Consider the following 18,193-nt stretch of genomic DNA (forward strand, 5'->3'; position numbering starts at 1 on the left):
TGGGATTTTAACTTGTGACCTCCACCAGGGTGTGGAGTTATACACAGGCGGTGTCGGGGCCTCCCATGGGGGAACAGCCAGAGATAGTAGTGAACACCTTGTTTTCTCACAGATCACATTTATCCTTCTTTCTTTGAGAGCCTGTAACTATGCTTCACCTCCCAGAGAGCAAAAGAGCTGCCACTGGTGCTCATGGGGACGATGCTGTATCAGGTTAATGAAACGGCATTGCCCTGGCAGAAATATAGCACTGATTTGCTTTAGGAGCCCCACTGGTATAAAAGGATGAAGATAAGTGGTGGAGACTTGTGGATACAGTCTCCTTCTGGTTGTATTAAAGTGGGTACCATTTCACCGCGCCTCTGTATAGGTATGATTCACAAACCATGTAATAACTTTGTTCCAACCTGTAATGCTCTCTCCCACCTGGTGGGCCTCACACCATAGCTGGAGAGTGTTGTCAACCATAGGGATGGAGGGGGCAGATTCTCCCATAAATGCAATGGCCAAGAGACTGAAGAGATGCAGAATGCACAATTGGGGACACAAACTCAGGGGCGTTGAGCTCAATGGGGTTCCCCTCAGGAAGTATGTAACAACAAATTCCCCAAACGAGCAGAGCTACAACAATCCCCTCCCCTCCCACAGTTAGCCATTCCAACCTTCAGGTAGGGAATGAACCCAAGATAATAACTGGTGCCACAGGTGCACTGACAGTTACCACTTTGCCAGTCAACTATCCTCTTTCTTCTACTCAGAGACTAGGACTTCACTTGCTCTGGGGTGGCGGGTTTCTTCCAGTATGGATACTGCAGCTGGACCACGTGAAGACTATCTGAACGTGTTTCTGGGGGATGCTCTTCAGGGTCAAGCCATTCCTTGAAGTGGTCAGGAGCAAGTTCATTAGTATCTGGGTAATAAGAAGGATAGTAGACACGCCCTACACAGGAAACACAGGTATTAATAAAAAGAGTACATTCATAACAGTCTACTACTTCATGGTGCCAGTCGATTTAGACTGGTGACAGAGCAGGACTCATGTTTAGTGGCAAGCTCAATTAGGAATGGTTATGGCTGCACTTGTGGACAGATCCAATCTGTAGGAACAAGACAACAAGGAGCTTGTCTCCCGTTAGGTGAATCTGACTTAAATACTCACTATGTATTATGCATACTTTTTGCTAATAGTGTCTCCTCTCATTTATCTCCTTGAGGATGTGCTTCACTACTACTCGATCCCCTGCCTGGAGCTTTCTCGGGTCACCACCTCTAGGTCACTCTACTGCCAGCTCGCAGGGACCACCCAATCTAAAGGTCTGTTGCATGGGGCTATGTCCCGGACAGGGTCGGTTATTGGCCCAATTGATAGCTCGATCCAGGTGCAAGTTCCAGTCTTTAAGAGCTGGGCCAGCGGCTAACCACAAATTGCATTTGAGGATGCCATTGGCTCACTCTACCAATCCGTTAGATTGCAGATGGTATGGGATGTGATATGTCCATAACATGCTATGTTTCGTGGTCCAGTCATACACAAGATGGTTGTGGAAGTGAGGGCCATTATCGGTCTGTAGTTCTATAGGTGGTGGATACCCAGCTAGCAAAGTTTCCAGTGCTGCACAAGTGTCTCGGGCTGTAGCTCTCACTGAGGCACGGGCAAACGTCATTCCTGTGACAACTTCTACAGCTACAAACACGTACTGTTGCTTTCGGGAAGTCTGAGGGAGGGAGCCTATGAAATCACATTGCCATACCTGCCACGCTACTTTTCCTTCACGTAATAACAACCGGACAGTCAGGCAGGGTTTTAGTCACATTTTTACCTCACGGCAAGTGATGCATGTGTCGACTATTTCTTGTGCTTCTTTCTTAGTTACATGAATGCCCCAAGATGCGGCCAGGTGGGCGGTTCCATCACGCCCGGGGTGTCCATGTTGTTGATTGTCTATGTAGCCATTCTGCGGCTCGTTCCCCAGGTGTACAGTGGGAGGAGGAATTGGGTAACAATGGACTAGCCGCTTTATCTTTTTCTTCAACATACAAGGTTTCAGCGCTCTCCTCTCTTGTTAGTTGATCAACTTGCCTATTCAACTTTGCCTCTGGGACTTCTCTTGACTTATTTCTATGTGCTGTACTCACATATCAGATGTGTAGAGGAAGCTTATCTTGGGCTAACTCCCATAAGGCTTTCCACTCTTCGTGGCTCCAAATGTCTTGTCCTCGTCTTTTAAAGTTCTCTTTATGCCATAGGGGTAGCCATTTAGTACATCCTTCTACTACCATCCAGGAGTCACTATAAATATAGATGAGCCTTCTAGGATGTGGACCTTCTGCTAATTCCCACACAGCCACACCAAGCACTGCTTGGAGCTCGTCATACTGCGCGCTTTTTCCGAGGCTTTGTGATACTATTTGCTTGCCATCTCGAATCCTCAAGGTGGCTGCTCTCCAGGCACAACCTTGAGCAGACTCATCTGTGAACCAGACTTCAACATCAGCTGAAGTCTTCATTTCAGGTGAGAAAGGACGTGCTTCTCTGATGGGTGAAGGTTCACTGCAGCTTGTTTGATCAGGATAAACATTAATTGTACTTTCATTGACTTTTTCAACTAATGCAGGGTGTCCCTTTGGGGTTACTCGTTGGACTTGGCTCAAAATGTAATAAATCCACCTTTGGACCCTGGTGTCTTGGGCTTTCCCCCCCAGGTGGAAGCTGGAGGTCTAACAGAGCCATTCCGAGGATAGGTATTGGAGTAATGATAACTGTGGGAAATTCTCCTCTCAGTGCTTCTGTGGCTTCCAGGGCTACTATTGCTGTACACAACATCTGTTCTAAGAGGGTATACCTGGCTTCCACCCTTCTCCAGCCTCGGCTCCAGAATCCAAGGGGTTTTCCTTCTGCTTCCGAGGACTCCTTCTGCCACAGGCTCTAGTGTGGTCCTCCTTCCGAGACACCTACATGGATCCAAAGTTCTCCTTCTGGACATCATGCTGCTAGGGAGGCATGAACAGTTACTGCTTCTTTAAGGGCTTGTAAGGCATATTTATGCTCAGGACTCATTCCCATTTAATTCTCTTCTTACATAGGTTATACAAAGGGCGAGCTAATACGCTAAACTCAGGAACATGCATATGCCAAAATTGAGTGCTCCCAATGGGCTTGCAGTTCTTTCACATTAGTGGGAGTTGGGGTCTCCACTATATTTTGCAGCTCCTCAGTTGGTATTGTGGGCCCCCCATTCTGCCATTCTATTCCCAGAAATTTACACTGGGGTCCTACCTTTTGGATTTTTTGTTCAGACAGTGTGAATCCAAAGGTAAGCACTTTCTCTTTGAATGATTCAAAGGCCTTGATGGCAGCCTCTCTGTCTTGACTGCTTACCATGACGTCATCTATATACTGCCACATGTGTATGTCGGGGTACTTTTCTTGAACTTCATGAACTATTGTAGCTAAAACCCCATGAGCCAAGGTGGGGCTGTGTATCCACCCCTGGAGCAACACAGTGTAAGTATACTGCTGCCCTATCCACGTGAAAGCAAATACTAGCCAGCAGCTCTCCTGGATGGGAATAGCAAAAAACATGTCTTTGATGTCAACGGATCTCATCCACGCAGGTCCATAACACCAGATGCTTTCTGTCAAGGCTGGTAGTGATGGGACAGCAGCTGTTAAGGGGGCAGTATTAGCATTCAAAGCTCAAAAGTCAATAGTCAACCGCCACCCTCCATTTGGCTTGTGCACTGGCCATGCTGGATTGTTATATGGAGAGTGGGTTCGGATAACAGTCCCATCTTCTAACTGCTATTTGCATTTTAGATTCCACAGATTGGAAGGGGGAGAAAGGAACCCCCTATCAAGTAATTGGAGTTGGAGGCACCAGACAACCAGGACATCTGGTCCGAGCAACCTTCGTGTTACCTAATGGCTCTAAGGTAATAGCGGCAGCAGTAATACTTAAAGGGGGACCAAGTTTACTGGGACTTAATGTACTAAGAAGACAGCGGTTTGCCCTTGAACAAGAGAATTGGCAGTTTGGGTGCGCAGTGCCTCACGGAGAAACGGAAGAAATGGCTATAACAGCTGTAACTCGATGTAGCATGATTCCACTAACCCTGCCTCCCATGAAAGGAGTACACATACCCCAGTATCAAACTTCCCCCTAGGCCACCCAACCTATCCAGTGTATCATAAGCCACGTGATCAAGCGGGGGCCACGTGATCAAGCGGGGTAAAGGGTGGCGGCCCCGCAGGTGCCTGGGAAAATGTCGACAGTTCTACCTTCAGGGCAGAGAATCTCTTTGGTGACCCTGCTGGTGGTGCTGATGGCTCTGCTTTTTCACTTGCTTTTTCACTGTAGTGTTTAGCTCACAGCCCTCGCAAAACATTGGTGGGCACTCCATCAATTTGCACTTTATTAAAACCGGCAGCTAACAAGTCTTTCCACAGTTTTGCTTGCGGAGTCTTGGGCCAGCCTTCTCCAGCTTTTTCCAACAATTTGGGGGGATCAGAGGGTTTGTCTTTTGCTGAGGCCATCGTCATGGCCTTGGCAGTTTTTGTTGGCTTAGGCAGCCCTGGTTTCTGCAAAATGGGTAGAAGCTGCACTAATCGCCGGATCGCATCTCTTACCGGGTGATCTACCACCTCTGGCTCCAAGGCCAACAAGGCTGAGGTGCACTCTGTTGGTGCTTGTTGGCAAAACCTCCTCCACAACGATGCTGTCATGACTTCTGCATCTGGCGTGCAAGTCCAAACTACTGTAAGAATAATTTCAGTTAGCGACAATTAATACAAACAGCGGACAGGCTCCTCTAAATTGGCCCATGCCTAAGGGGCAGGGCTAAGCTCTTCTTGCATATTACCATAACTGGCTGCAGTGGCTTGGAGTGCAGCAGAAAACAAAGTAACGTTTTCATCACCTTCTGCAAACTGATTTGACTGGAGCTCAGGGAACACAATGATTTGGGCTGCTTCAGCTCTACTCACTGAAATTGCAGAAGCCTTGCCTTCACTATACATTCGAACTAGCCAGTCTATCACTGGTTCTCTTGGCTTGGACTTATGCTGTTCTTGTATATCTCTTATTTCCGCCTGGGTAAACAAATGTAGCTCTGTTTGGGGATTCCCTCCTTGCGGCCCTGAATGCAAGGGAAGACCTTCCCTACCACAGGGAAGACCTGGCTAGGTTCTCCTCCCTTTGGGCAGGGATATATGGGGGCGGTTCAACACCATGCTCATCATCAGTCTCCTCCTCTCCATCTTCCCAGAGCTCATCTTCCTGTCTCTGTCCATAAAGACACTGTTTGATCTTGTGGGAGGATGGCTCCACAGCCTGTGCTAACTGCACCCTCTTCTGGAGGGAAGTGGTCACATGCACGATCATAATTTTTCCCTCCCTCCGCTCTAAAGTCTCCAAGCGGCTCTGAGCGGCTCGCACCACCTCACACGCCACACTGTTGGAATCTCTCAAGTCTTCTAACTCCTTACTCAGCCGGGTGACCTTTTCCCAGAGCTGGGCGACTTCTTCTGCCCCTAACCGCAGGCATATGGCCAGCAGCCATGACAGTCATCCCTTCCTGGGTTTACCCTGGGCAGCAGCAGCAAACCTAGCCCAATGATCGGGTACAGTTCCTGAGTCACTCCAGGCAGGTCTCAATCTATCCTTATCCCACCCGGGATTCTCCATCCCCGTCACTTCCTTAAGCAAAGCCACTAACGGGGCCCATGTAACTCCCTCCATTCTGTCCTTTCTCTTTGGACCAGAGCCTCTCAATCCTGTTCATGACGCCAATTTATGTCCCAGCCGCCTGCGGAGGGTTTGGGATTGAGAGTGTGGTCGGGGGTAGAAAGGTAAGAAAGATTTATTGACTTAACAAAAACACAACCATGCATAGTAACAAGACAAACAATGACAGACAAAAGCAATTCACATCGGCACCTTATTGGCAGTCCCCTCTGAGGCCTGATACACAGCAAGCTTCTCTTTCCACAAAGTTCAGCGAAGTCAGGCATCCCCAATCATGGCTGTCCGAGAGGGACCGGGAAGAACCCTGGAATGCAGTTCTTGGGCTCCTCGAGGTCCATGGGCCCACTGATCCAGGCAACAACTAACTAATCCTTTTCACAGAGCTGTATCTTCCTTCTGAATGGTTTCTAGATATTTCAGCTAATTTATAGCTTTTGAAGGGCACTGATAACATACGACCACTCAGATTCCCTTTACTTCAACTGTCTTTAGACTGACTAATAGCAGTACAAGCTTTGCATTCTTTTGATAAGGTAATTTTAACCGTACCACAGGGCTTTACTACTTCTAGGCTTTGCTAAATTTACTAGGCCTTACTTTATACAAGGCCTCACTACATCTTAAACTTTAATTAGGCTTTTAGCAACAATATATAGTTTAATATCTAAACAAATACAGAAAAACACTTGGTCTAATCTTTATAGAGCCTTCAGCAAGCACCTTCATCACATAGGCACACTTTTCAGCTGTCACAAACCCAAACCTCCTCCCACAGCTCTGGTAGTGCCATTCCAAAACATAAGCACTGGGCAGAGGTTTTTTTAGGTGTGGTACAGCACCTGTGAAATTTGTAGCAATCCATTTCTCCCAACTCTGCCAGTCAAATACTGATTCTTTATTTGCTGTTAAAGCTGCTAGTAGTTGGGGATCATGTGGTTTAGATCTTCAGCAAGTGCTTGAATATCTCCAGCCTTAACACCATGATGACTTGTGCTATATTCATGCTTGAGGTGGTAATGATCTACCTTTAACTGAAGTGGATCTGTAGAGAATGAGATCAGCTCAGGGATTAATGTTCCTTATGTAGCAGAAAAGCCAAGAAAAGTTTTTAGTTTCCAAAACTGGTATTTGCAGCACTGGAAAACAAATAGGACAGAAGTTGTCCCAAGTACTATCCTATTCACTGGTACTTGGCACCATGGGTAATAATTTTCAGTAGTGACTTGGGGGCTTTAGGGCCTCAATTTCAATGACAGGGAATGGAACTTCAGCTCCTTTGGTACTTCTAAATATTTTACCTTTCCTTCTACATAGCCAGGGACAGTTGAATCCTCTTTAAGAGAGATTTTAACCACAAGCTTGATCTGTTCTATACACTGTAGCTAGCTTGGGTTATTTTCAAGGAGCTTAAGCCAAACTGCAGAAGTGTGGCTAAGTAGAAGACTCCTAATACCTGTTTCTGAGTGACCGTAAAATAAACCTTTGCAGATGTGACAACCGGCTTCATTAGCAAAGTAAAAGAATCAGTCAACATGTCTAGCTAAACCAGTAATGAGATCCAATGAAACAGAGCACAAGGCCTGAAAGGAAGTGTTATAAAGGAAGACCTTAAATAATCCAAATGTAGTACAGGCAATTCTTGGATTTAAGACATAATTGGCTCCTGAAATCTGCATCTCAAATTGAAACGCTGTAGCTCGGAACCGTTTTTCTCATAGGAAATTATGTTATAAATGGAGATCGGTTCCTGAACCAAAGGCCAATACCCTATTTTCACCAAAAATAACCCAGCATTTTGTATTAAATCAATTATAGATGAATAATATAGCTATTTTAATGCATTTATATTGTAAATAGCAATCATATTGATTTGGAAGGACTTCTTTGAGGTGACTTTGCTGGACTTTTTGAAGTGTTCTTGGCTGGAGTCTTCTCAGGAGTTTCGGCTGCAGGTTTTTTGGGAGTCTTGTCTGCTTTCTTAAAGAAAGAGTCCAAGCAAGTTTGGACAGATGTTCTCCAGGGACATGGGCGATGCGGCAAAATTGTTCACTGGTGTGGTGTTGTGTCAGGTGAAGCATTGTAAAGTCGAAACTGACATCAGAAAGTTGAAACAGTGTCAATTTATAAATGTTGTAAGTGAGAAACTTTGTAACTCGAGCCATTGTTGGGGACTGCCTGTATATCATGACTTTATCTTAAAATATTAGTAGTAGTGATTGATGCAACCAAAAGTTTTAGAAGCTGTTTTTCTATAATAAATATTTTTTTGTTAAGATTGTTAGATAAATTCTAAAAACAAAAAGCCTTGTTAGTAAAGACTGTAAAATGAGGTGAAGAGAAAGCAGTATGGTGGCCAGCAGCATTCCATGGTGGTGAAGAAAGAAAATAAGAAACCCTTCTTTCTGGTTTTCCCAAGGAATAGGGCATTTATACACGTACGTATTCATCCTGCGACGTGGTGGAGATCCATCGCTTCGGAGCAGACTTGATTAAATGAGTTTGCTTTGCACGTGAGCTGATGTGAACTGCATTGCACTGCTTGCAGTTGTGTAAGTGGTGAAATGCACATCAGTACACAGAAAACGCCAGTGGTGCGCTTTTAAACTAAAACACCTCCAATGTTTCCACCATTTTCTCAGCGCTGATGTGCATTTTGCTGCTTATACAACTGCATGTGTTGCAGCACCAGGCACTTTTCAAAGTGCCTGCTGCTGCGGTGCATGTATGTGTACAAATGCCCATAAATTTCAACCAATTGATTCTATCTTAAGTCCACAACAGATTTGGTTCAGTCCAGTCCCAAAAGTTTCAGTAAAACAAATTAAAGTAAAAACAAACAGAGAACATTAGAACAATAGAATAAATAATTTATAAATGTAGAGTATAAGACAGAGGAAATGGAAAACTCAGCAAAATCAAGACAACCTACTGCCTGTATGCCGCTACACCCCTCTGCCCCACTTCCCCCTCAGTAAGAAGCTATGTTGTGCTGTCATAGGTAGCCAGATACATTTAACCCAAAGTCTTTGTTTTTGTATTTTGGGATGGAAGCAAAAAAAAAAAAATACTGTAGACTTGTATTTTCCCTCTTTTATAAGTAGCCAACCTGCACTTTTTTCTGTAATTGAAGTTACAGCAGCCACTATTTTCTTAAATCTATCACAGCAACAACCATCCATGGTTCATTGGACAATGCCTGTATAGCTATTCAGGCATCAAACGTTCCCTAATTTCAAGACATTAGGACCTGGATACCAATTGACCTATGATATTCCTAAACAATGCTTAAGCAAAATTTAGGTGTTGAAGTCATAAAGATCCATCCCAATTGATCCTGGCTAACAGCTATGAAACTAGATTCATTAAGCACTCGCATTTTGTGCTGAGAAAATCCGTAGGCACCTAATCTGGGGTTAATAGATATGCTAGGAAGTGACCCAGACCAGTTACCCAAGAGCTGCACTGTTTGATGCTGAGAAAACACATGCAGCTCAGAAGGAAGGAGATGTTCATTATTTCCCAGTATAGTGGCAGAACACTTGCCTGGTTGATGGAAGACCTGGGTCTTTTTTTCTTTCTCAATCACATTTTCCACTCTATCTCTTTATGATGCTAAATGGGAGATACCAGAACACTGAACTTGGTGTTGGTTCCTAAGAAGAAAAAAAGCATATACCAGAGATGATCTGAGATTTCTTAAATGACTCTTTACACTACTCTGAGGGTGTGTCCACATGTGCCAATTTAAGGTGCATTAGCTATTTTTAAGGTGCATTAAGGGTGTGGATCTACACATGTGCACCCTCAATGCACCTTAAAAAGGGTGATTGTAGGCTAAGTGCATCCAAATTTGATACCTGCATAAAGTAGGTATCAAATTTAGGTGCAATTAGTTAAGGCACCTTAACCTAAGTATAGACACCTTAAGGTGCCTTAATGCAGTCTATGAGCAGGCCAAAGTCGAGCCCATGATGCCCTGCACTGCCACTGGGTGCCACCAAGAAGAAGATATGGCAGGTGCTCTCCGAAGTGCCAGTGCTAGAACTGGAGTGGTGATTCCAGCAGCAGCAGTACCTGTCAGTGTGCCGACGCACTTGGGGCTAAGTGAGCAGGAGGCACAAGAGCTCCTGTCAAAGTACAAGGGAAAGGACCTCCCACCCACCCCCCGCAACTCCCTGCAGGGGTTGGGGATGCTGGGCACGCAGTCCTTGGCTCACCTGATCCAAGGCCAAATTCCTGCCTGTGTTGCACCCAGCCTGCCAGGGCTGAGCTGAGCAGAGTTCCCAGGAGCTCATGCTGCCTCTCCCATTGGCAGTATCTAGCAGGGAGGCCGGGTGCTTGCCCGGGCTGGAGGTGGGTGGAGCAGGGAAGGCTGTGCCGAGTGCTGGGGGCAGATGCAGTCCTACCTGACTGCTGTTCCAGGAGGGAGCCCCAGTGTGGGCTTCTAAGGGTGCCTGAATCCCAGGTGGGCAGCGGAGTGTCCTGCCCTTGCAGGGCTGCATTGCATGGCCAGCAAACCCACACCGAGGGAGAAGTGTGAAAAAGCTGCTAGTAATGGCCCTGTCCATACTGCGCTGTCCCCTTCCCCTGCAGGGAATCATGGGGAGGGCCTTTCCTTTGTGCTTTGACCAGAGCCCTCGCGTCTCCTGTCCCCTGTACCCACTTAGTCCCAAGTGGGTTGGCACACTGATAGGTACTGTTACTGCCAGAACCACCACTCCAGCTCCAGCATCTGTGCCTTGGAGAACAGCACCTGTCATGTCTTCTTCTTGGCACCACCTGGCAGCACCATGGGGCCCCACAGGCTTGGCTCTGGTCCACTCTTATCTGATGCTGGGGAGACAGGAACATGAGGAGGGGGTTAGAGCTGGGGCCAGGGTCAGGGCCAGGCCTATTACATCTGGGGAGACTGGGAGGTTCCCACCCCTTTGGCTGGTGCTGCCCAGCTATGCTGCCGGGGGCTGTCCAAGGTGCTGCCCAGGGCAGGCTTCACACACATTCGCCCAGTGAGCTGCATTAATGCGCTTTAAGGTGTGCACGTGTAGACGCGTGCGTAAATTGCCTTAATGCGCCTTACGGTACAGCACATTAAGTTTAGGCATGCGTAAATTCATGTGTAGACACACCCTGACTCATATAAAACTAACCCTAGGAATGCACATTTTGGACTGAGTGCATCCATTAGGTTAATAGCTCATTGAAGTCAGCCAAGATTTATTACCAATAGAGTGGGGTGATTCTGTGACTAAAGACTGAGGAGTTATAAATACATTGCTTCACTGAAGTTGCAAAGCAGGTTAGTCTTGTGTCAGCTCCACCAAAATTCAGGTCGATGCTTGGAGTGAGTTGACCTGTAGGTGGAGCTCCATGTTCAATACAGGAGTGATGATAAGAGAAACTAGGGCCTGAAATTGGCTTAGTGGACTGCTGCTTCCAAACAAAGCTTTACTTAACTCTTGTTGACTGATTGCATAGGAGTGAAAACAGGAAGGACGTACATTTTAAAGGGAAGGAAAAAGCTGGTTCAAAACTAAAATACCCTTTTAAATACCAGCCTGTTCTGTTTCTGCCCTATCTTAACACCCCTGGGAAACCAAGCTGGTGCGGAGCAATCTGCACTTTCAACATATGGAGAAAGCAGAGTAGTATTCATGCAAAAGTGACCTGGTGATCCTTCCTACAGGTGTCTTAGGACTGACTAAAACCTTGATGTGTTGAATCCAAAATTTATGAGAGCGCCTACGTCCCAGTCTCTAACAGCCTTAGGCACAGGCTCAGCCTCACAGATATACTTTGACATGGTGCAGGTCAGCAGCTAATCCCCAGGTGGCATCTCCTAGTGGCATTTTCAGCCCCCCGGGTTCTCATACAACTTAGGGGACACCTTAGCACCTAGGGAAGGGATTTTCAAAAAAGAGCTGACTAGGGTTGTTCCTTAAACTTGCTTGCAGTGACATGGAGGGAAGGAGTGGGGTATACATGCAAAGCGTAATGCATCTCAGCAAAGTGCCTCTCCCTAGAGCAGTGATTCTCAAGCCGGGTGTCATAGATCCTGGGGCATCTTGAGATCCTTTCAAGGGTACCATGGGGTGTCATGCAATGTTAGTGCTGGTATGTATGCAAATGTGATTCACAAGATAAACCAAGAGATTTTAATAAAGAATTTGTAGTGTTAAAAACATTTTGACTGGTTGCACTCTGTGTTATTTGCAATAGAAAAATTGATTTGTTATTTTTCTGTAGTTAAAAATGAGTGAAAAATAAGAGCTGGCATTTTCTGAGTGCATCAAGCCAAACAAGGGGTCTAAAGAGTCTTGAAGAGGTTGAGAGCCACTGCCACAAAGGCATTTTCTGGCCAGGCAGCAACTCCCTTGCCTCAAGATTTTCTGCCATGAATTTTCTTCTGGAGCTCAGCACCTAAGCCACATCAGCTGCTCAGGCAGCAGCTGGCTGGTTTTCTCATCTTGTTCATGAGAAGTGAGAGCAAGAATGCAAAATCATTAAGTTAGGACATTCCTGGTATGTAGCAGACCTAGGGTCAAATCATTCTTGCTCTGATTCAGATGAAGGACTTGATTTGATGAATATATATTGGAAGAGCCAAATACATTTGAAGCATATATTCTGGAAGAACCAAATATGCAACATTCTCAAAACACTGCATAATGGATCCTCATTTCTCACCCAGAGGAAAGTAAGTCCCGTGACTTGTCACAAATGGCAAAAGACAGTGGAAGTGACTTGCCCAAAGCAAAGTTTGATGTCTAGTACTTACAGCTCTGAACTTCTGCTTAATCCACCACATGGTTTCCCTTATTCCTTTGCTCAGCCTTCTAAACTGTAGGTGCAAAGTTAAATGTCAGAGTTAGGTCAGAATGATCCAAGAAGGAACAGTTCTTATTTTGGTTCAGGTCATTCAGGCTAAAACAAAGGACATGAGAGAAATTGTGTATGAGAGTGGAAAAGGTAAAATGGATTAAGTTACTAGTGACCTAGGTGTGGGCTGCAAAGTAGAGCTTCCAAAGTTAATATCTGAGCTTGGATGGCAGCAATCACCTCATCCTCTAAGGAGAGAAACATAATTGCATTTTATACTCCCAGTGGCTTGAAAGCATTGTCAGCAAAATAATCCTAATTGCATTAGGTCAACATTTGGCTGAGTTGGAAAATCAACCACATTGCTTAGGAAACTCCAGAGACAAAGCTTTGAAATAAGATCAACCTGGTGGTTGCCTTCCCTGTGCACTATTCAGTACCTCTCTTCTACACTGTATTCTACAAAGGAAACATTAAAGAAAGTACCTGAGGAGATAGTGGAGCTATCAGGATCTTGGCTGACAGTTTGGCCTGTAGCATGGGCTATGGCATAATGAATATAGCATTAGAAATCTGAAGCAGGATGCTCTGCTGTACTGAGACCTGCTTTGTTCTCTCCCATTGCCTAGGCTGGTGGGGGCAGCAGGTCCTGGAACCAAGAACAGAAAGAGAACACCACTCTTCAAAGGATGGAAGCAGTCCCCTTAATCTATGGAGTAACTTGAGTTTTGTGCGACCGATATCTCTGAAGCGTGAGCAAGTGTGCTTATTTGAACTTGTCAGCCTTTTTAAAGATTTTGCTGAAATAGACCACACCTATCAGTAAATGTTGTAGTGAAATCTTCAGAACAAGGAATTTCTCCTACTTTGTGGACATAAAGTACCTAGCATCATAATAAATTGCCAATCTCAGTTGAGGCTGCACTGTAAAATAAATAATAAACACTTAAGTACACGAAGGAGGAGAATGAGAAAAGAGCTATTCAAGCCAGGAGCTGGATGATTATCACTGATCATGTTTGAGATGATGTAAATCAGGGAAGTAGCTCCAGGAAGTAAGAGATGCAAAACCTAGGTATACCTCACAACAGTTTCTCAAAAAAAAATTAAAAGAATTGCATATAACAAGATTATAAAACCTCAATGGACAACTTTGTTCCAATTCCACCCATGCCTGATAAGCAATGCTGGACAAACCTGTATAACTATAAACAGCAACAGTGAAAGTTATATCATACAGAGAGTCATCCTTAATATTACAGTAGAATATCTGTGGCATCTCTTGGTCAATAGAATTAATCTGCAGAACTGCAATCTTTTGCAGAGGCAAAGAAAAAGGGATGTTTCTCCACCATTTGCTTATAAAATCACCCTGGCATTTAAAGTCTAACCTTATACAAGGTAGATAAGTAATAAAATCTAGGACAAGCTAATAATTTATGAGCAAGAACATTTAGACTTATTTGAAATTCAGTCAAGATTTCCCAAGACAGTCTTCCTGCACATAGACTAATGTCTCATTGTGATTGGTGTCTCATCTATTTTTAATCTGCTGGTCCAGGTATGGATTCAGTAGTAGCCCAGCAGTCCTGCCAACTGACTAGATGTGATGTTAGGGTGAATCATTTCATCTCTCTTCTTTAATTCCTCCATAGTTTCATAGGGTCGGAAGGGACCTGAGATCATCTAATCCGACCCCCTGCCGTGGCAGGTAGGAGCCAGCACCACCTCTTTTGGAAGTTGGTTCCAGGTCCTAGCCGCCCTGACAGTGAAATAACACTTCCTAATGTCTAGCCTGAAACTACCTTCTGCTCGCTTGTGTCCATTGTTTCTTGTAACTCCCGGGAGTGCTCAGGGGAACAGGGACTCCCCCAATGCCTGCTGGTCCCCCTTGACTAGTTTGTAGACTGCCACTAGATCCCCTCTCTGCCTTCTCTTTTGGAGGCTGAACAGGTTCAGGTCCCTCAGCCTCTCCTCATAGGGTCTGGCCTGCTGACCGCTGATCATGCGGGTGGCCCTCCTTTGGACCCTCTACATATTGGCCACATCCCTCCTAAAGTGCAGCGCCCAGAACTGGACACAGTACTCCAGCTGCGGTCTGACCAGTGCCGCATAGAGGGGGAGGATCACCTTCTTGGACCTGCTTGAGATGCATCTGTGGATGCATGACAAGGTATGGTTGGCCTTCCCCACGCTGTTGGCCCATGTTCATTGTGGCATCAATGATGACTCCAAGATCCTTTTCTGTCTCAACACTGGCGAGAAGGGAGTTCCCCAGCCTGTAGGTATGCTGCTGGTTCTTCCCCCCCAGGTGCAGCACCTTGCACTTGTCAGTGTTGAAACCCATCCTGTTCTCATCTGCCCACCCCTGTAACCTGTCTAGATCCGCTTGCAGCCTGTTCCTTCCTACTAGCGTACCCACTTCACCCCACATTTTAGTGTCATATGCAAATTTGAACAGGGTGCTTTCTACCCCCTCGCCCACGTCATTGATGAAGATGTTGAATAGTGAGGGCCTGAGGACCAAGCCCTGGGGAACCCCACTGCCCACATCCCTCCAGGTTGAATAAGACCCGTCCACCACCACCCTCTGGGTGCGGCCCTCCAGCCAGTTAGTGACCCATCTGACCGTGAAGGCATCAACACCACTGTCTCCTAGTTTCTTACTGAGAGTGGGGTGAGAGACCATGTTGAAGGCCTTTGTGAAGTCCAGAAAGACTATATCCACTGCGACACCTGCATCCAAGGACTCGGTGACCTGGTCATAGAAGGTCACCAGGTTGGTTTGACAAGACCTGCCTCTAATGAACCCATGCTGGTCTTGTCATATTCTCCTTGGTTGGGTGGTCTGTAGTAGACCCCCACTGTTAAGTCCCTTTCTCCCTGACCCCCTTGTATTCTAACCCAGAGCACTTCTGTTTGCTCCTCCTCTGACCCAGTGTTACTCACTGTGGATGTGTGTTGCTCCTTGACATATAGTGCCACACCCCCACCCTTACTGCCTGTCCCATCTTTCCTGTAGAGCCTGTAGCCCTTGATATTCACTGCCTAGTCATGTGTTGGGTCCCACCATGTTTCGGTGAGCCCCACTATGTCTGGGTTGGTGCTGGCTTGCAGGAGGACTAGTTCCTCCTGCTTGTTCCTCATGCTGAGAGCATTAGTATAGAGGCATTTGCGGCCTCCTGAAGATGAATGGACCACCCCCCTAATCCCAGCAGTACCCAGGCCCATGTCATTTACCTGATTACCTGTTTCACTTGTCATCGGTTTAGGCTGGGCTACTCCTGCAGGTGATGCTTGGCTTGCTTGTCTGAGGCTTCCTCCGCCCACGCCATCCCCTTCTCTCAACAAGCCTAGTTTAAAGCCCGCCAGAAGAGATCCACCAACCTAGAAGAGAAAACACGCTTATCTTTAGGGGAAAGGTGCAGCCCATCCCATCTGAGCATGTCTCTTGTCGTGATGTGTGGATCGTTGTTCAGGAAGCCAAAGCCTGCCTCAAGACACCAATTCCAAAGTCTGAAGTTGACCTCACCAATGCAGGTCTCTTGTCTCCTTCCATGTCCGCTCACTGGTAGGATGGAGGAGAACACCACCTGCGCTCCTATCTCCTTCAGCATGCCCCCCAGTGCCTGGTAGTCTGCCATCAGGTGATTGGGGCTTCTCCTGGCCGCAGCATTCATACCCACATGGATAAGGACCATGGGGTAGTAGTCAGTGGGGCGGATAATGGCTGGGATCATCCCCATCACGTTCTCGACCTTGGCATCGGGCAGACAGTAGACCTCACGCGAGGGGTCCTGGCGACAGATGGGACCCTCTGTACCTCTCAGGATTGAGTCCCCTATGATGATCACCCGACGGTTCTTCCTCTGGGTTGGCTTAGCACTTTCAGTCTGGTTGGAGCACGAGGAATGTGGAGTGTCCTCCTCTCTGATGGTTTCTTCCCCTCTCTCCTCCTGTAGTGTTGCCAGGGCCTCGTATCTGTTCCGCAGCTGAACTGGGGAGACTGGTACCAGACTGCTGCAAGCAGCCCTTGCCCTGGGGGGAACCGTCCGCCACTCCATCGGGGATGGCACCTTCCGGGGTGCTACTCCCTTTGCACGTCTCCCTTAGGTGCTTGGCCTGCAGGGAGAGAAGGTACCCATCAATCTCATCCTCTGCCTCTCTGATACCCCTCAGCCTGCTAACCTTCTCCTGGAGCTCCCTCACTTGCGCCTGCAGAGCCCTAAGACGGGCACCTTCAGGACAGGTGTGGGGGCCCCCACTCCCCGCACCCCCCGGTCCTCCTGGGCATCCCCTGCAGGCCAGGGGGGAGGGGGACGCTAGCCCTCCCAAGGGCTTTGTCTGGGTGGAGGCCTCAGACAAGCCCCGGGTAGGCAGCGCCGCCTGGGCCCTAGCAGCACTCCGGGTTGACACCGTCATATGGAGTGCTGTTTATTTAAGTTCCTGTGGTGCCCCTGCCCTTACCCTTGCCCTACTCTGAATGGAGTCTCCCGCCCGGCCCTCCCTGCTCGCCCGTCTGCGTGAACACCGGCACAGATGCTGGTGTGCTCTTACAGAGCGCACCTGTTTGCGCACTCTGTTCATGTGCACGGCTCCCTGCCTGGCTCGGCAAAAAAGGAACCCGGGGGGCTTCCCCTCCAGCTCTGGCTCCGGCTCCGCTTCCCTCTGCCCTGATTTACCTTAGGGGGGATCAGCTGTTGCTGGCCCCACTGCTCCCTCCACGCTGCTGCTGCTGCTGCCTCCAAGCCGGTAAGGGGACACACATGCGTGCAGATGCCCAGGTGTGCCTGGCTCCCTGATCAGCTCCTGGCCATAATCAAGGCCGGGATAACGTAAAAGATACCTTGCAGGTGAGAGGTGGGAATAAACTCTTGAGTTGCATCAAGGTTCTGGAGTGAAAAGACACAATTGAAAATCAGAGTATTATTATGGTATCAACAACAACAGCACATGTATGGTGCCCGACGGTCCCTGTCAGGACTGAAGCCAGATTGTGCTGTACAAACACAGGTAAACCTCAACTTCAGAGGGCTTCAGATCAAAAAGTCACAAGGAGGCAGAGGTTTGTGTACAGCAATTAGCACACCAACCGCCCTAGTACAGACAAGGTCAAATGCCAAGGATTACTTAGGATGAAAGATTTACCTCAAAGAACATCAAGTGAAAAGTGTCCAAAACCCTCTTCCCCCTCAATCTACAGAGAAATGATTGCCCTCCCACAGTTAATGGTGATATGCCTAGTGAAGCCAGATTCATTTTTCTTTGTGAAGCAGTAAATTTCCCATTTCAAAACTTCAGTGCGTCTTCCCCATTTTTAACACTTCTTCTTATGCTTGGCTTGGGTTTGTCCCATTCTTTCCCAAGACCATTTTTATTATTTCTACACAAAAGAGTATAATGGAGTGTATTGGAAATATGACAAATAGTAAATGGAGCTGACTATTCCGGTTTGCACAGTGAGTAATATAATGGGCCCCCAAGTACTATTGTGAAGATCATCATAACTAAAGCATGGTTCCTGCCCAGATGAGCTCACAAGTAAATATTAGGTGAGACATGGGGAAAACCACCAATATGATAAACAGTGAGGAATTAATAAGAGTTTAACAATGATTATGTCATTATCTGTT

Source organism: Alligator sinensis, unplaced genomic scaffold (assembly GCF_000455745.1).
Source record: "Alligator sinensis unplaced genomic scaffold, ASM45574v1 scaffold340_1, whole genome shotgun sequence".
NCBI lineage: Eukaryota > Metazoa > Chordata > Crocodylia > Alligatoridae > Alligator > Alligator sinensis.